The sequence below is a fragment of the Triticum urartu genome, unplaced genomic scaffold (assembly GCF_056163025.1).
Source record: "Triticum urartu cultivar PI428250 unplaced genomic scaffold, HENAU_Tu73 scaffold1199, whole genome shotgun sequence".
Lineage (NCBI taxonomy): Eukaryota > Viridiplantae > Streptophyta > Magnoliopsida > Poales > Poaceae > Triticum > Triticum urartu.
In genome coordinates this window covers 24,223-27,636 of record NW_028259663.1, presented here as the reverse complement: position 1 = coordinate 27,636, position 3,414 = coordinate 24,223, and positions in this window count along the sequence as shown.

Sequence of the window (3,414 nt, the reverse complement as noted above, 5' to 3'; positions counted from 1 at the left end):
GCTTCGGGCCCCCATAGTAGCAACAAAGAGTGTGCTAAACTATTGGCAGGGGTAGAAACTGCTGCGGTTAAGAAATTACAACCTTCCAAATAGGAACTAGCCAATCCATGGGTATACCAAGAAGTTACAAAAGTTGTCCCTGTAAACCAACCCCCTAAAGCGAAATAAGCACAAGGAAAGAGCAATAGGCCAGACCATCCTACAAAAACGAAACGGTCCCTTCGTAACCAGTCATCCATAGTATCAAATAGATCATTTTCTTCTTTAGGAATTCTACCAAGGGCTATAGTCATAGTGATCCTCCTATTCAATTACTTCAACCATTTCCGAGCACCTCATATCACTTTCCAAGGCATATGATAGTTTTATTATCTGTGGACGATTTCTTTCTCGTTCAATGCCCTTTTTCAATGGTCTCGAAGAGAGAAATTTCCCATTTTTATCTATGGAGTCACAGTCACAACCGAGGTCGTGGTAAATCCATGAATTTGATTCGATTTGTTTTTCTTATACTATTTATTTGTTTTTCTTATACTATAGAAATAGAAATAAATTGTTTTTCTTATACTATAGAAAGAAATAAACCTTTGAATTCAGCATTATTCCAAGACTCCTATTTCAAAGTCTATCTTTTAAGGGAAAAATGCAAATAAAAGTAACCCTTCTTTTCCCATTCCCTCTCTATTGCATGGGTGGAAGAACTAAAATAATAGAGGATTCTGAAAAAAAAAAATGGACCTTCGAAATCCAATTTTATGTGTAGCGCAAAGGAGTTGCGATTTCTTCTTATTCCTATAGAACATCTAGTAACAAGAATATGAAATCGTAAATAGCGAAAAATTCTTGTCTTGCGCGGTCTAAGTCTAAGGAAATAAAAAAAATTCGCTTATACAATTTCATCTACATCGAATTTATATATCAGAATAGCGGATAGAGGCATCATTAAAGGAGTCAGGTCTACTTACTTTATGCTTCTTTCCAATTTTATGGTGGATTTGATAAGAACCCTTTTTGCTTTCTTGATAAATAATCGACAAAAAAAGCGTTTTTTTTATATAACCTGCTTGTTTTATTATAATTATAACAAGTCCTATATGGAAATGCCCGCTAAAGAGAAAATCTATTTGATTGTCTCTCGGCCAATATCGATTTTTAGAAAGAAAAAACAAGAATTTTCTTCTTTTTTTATTAACATTAAGAAAAAAGAATATAATTAAAATGGAATTGGCAATATAATTTTTATAGACTTTTGAAAGAAAAAAAAGGGGTTTTTTGCAACCGTTATTTCTTATTTCTTGCCTATATCATATCACGGAAACCTTTCGCTTTGGAACGTGGAGAGATGGCTGAGTGGACTAAAGCGGCGGATTGCTAATCCGTTGTACAATTTTTTTGTACCGAGGGTTCGAATCCCTCTCTTTCCGCTCCCTTGGATCATTTGGGACTTTCGAATTGGAAAGAATTCTGACCCCCGGATTTTCTCATAGATAAATGTACGAAACAAATCCAATAAGAAAAAAAAAAAACTGAATTTTTACTCCTCGCGTCCAGGATTCCGTCCTGGGTCATTAGATAAGAATCCAAAGATAAAGAGTGAAACAAAGAATATCACTACTGTATAAACAAAAAGTTTGAGAGTAAGCATTACATAATCTCCAAGATTTTTTTTTAAGGAATAGATTACCAGTTTTTCCTTACCACACGGATCCACTAGGATGGTTTTTTTTTATACCTAAAAATGCAAAAAAGAATTCTTGAAAAAAATTGCAAGAATTCTTTTATAATAAGCACTCTTATCAATAGCAAAAATAGGGTTAGGTGGTTAGGTATTGTGTAGGTACCTTTAGGTACCTGCTCAACCTAGGTGCAGGGGAGTAGAAAGGCTGATCCAAATTTATTGCTGTAGCTACCCATTCAATGTAGAAGAATTTAAATTTTAGAATCGAAGGTTCATAATATAAAAATATAAAACTTCTCGGCTTTTACCCATTTTAAAATTTTTTTGGAATGAACACATCATTCAATTTGGCATACAGAGTACTAAAGATTTCATCGAAAACTTACAGCAGCTTGCCAAACAAAGGCTAATAGAAAAAAGAATAGAGGTATAACAGGCATAATATCCACGATTGGATTGAAAATAGCATAAGCTTCGGGTAATTTGGCAAAGAAAAAACTAGTAGGATAAAGAACAGAATTAAAACAGATACAGGTTAAACTAAGTATATTAGGCATAACAAGCATTTCATTCTTGTAGAGTAAATAATTGGATTTTTCTTGAGTTATTTTTTTAAGGGAAAGAAGGAAAAGGCAGATTCAAAATCTTTTTTCTTCGGACTTTCCCAAACACAAAATACCTCCTTGTATTCGCACTCTCAAATGAGAGTGGAATAAATTCGACTTTCATATAATATCTTAATAGAATTCCATGTAATGATCAATGCATTTTTTTGATTCTATATTATCCGCATGTGTAGAATACTAGCAAGAGAATATCCCTCCTTTTTTATGTAATTGAAATGGTATTGACGAATAACAAATAAACATACTAGTGTTTATTAGTGTCGCATAAAACCCGAAATGGGGCGTGGCCAAGTGGTAAGGCAGCGGGTTTTGGTCCCGTTACTCGGAGGTTCGAATCCTTCCGTCCCAGATTGTTTCTGATGAAACAAACGGTGAAATCATATAGTATTCCGTACGAGACAAAAGTTTATTAAAGAGAATAATGATATCTTATTCTTTCTCAGAAAACATAATAAAGTCTTAAGTCCAGTCAAATTGACTATCTTTATTTTCATGAAAAAATGGGATCTATCAAGCACATTCAGGATATGCCTCTACTATAAAATCACTTAGTCATATTTTTTTCTTCCTTTTGGTATTCGAGTTGAAGAAGTACGAGAATTCTATAACTACCAAAAACTTTCAATCTTTTCATTGGAATAGTTTATTTAGTTATTATAGTTAATTGTTTTTGGTACTGAAAAAATATATTACTACTAGAATTCTAATTCTAGTAATTAAATTAATTAAACTTTTTTGGAGGTTGATAGTTTATTTATTGAGGAAGAGTCAATCCTTCTTTTCTCACTTCAAGATTGATCATCTCGAGCCATCCGTTGAGGGTGGAAATTTAAGAATAAATAAGTTTTAAGCAAACTTGTTTAGTCGTCTTTTTCAAACTATGTTTCATTCATATGATAGAATTTTAATATGGGTTTAAATAAATTGGATCTTGGCGGAGGCTTCCCGGATAAATACTTACTTTCTTTTATCCATATTGCTCCATAGATAGCAAGTTTTAATTAGTATAAAAAAACTAAACCAATGACTATTCATGATTCCATCCATATTGGATCAATTCTCTATACCACTTTGCAATGAAAAGAGGAATGTTTGTTATGGTAAAACTTC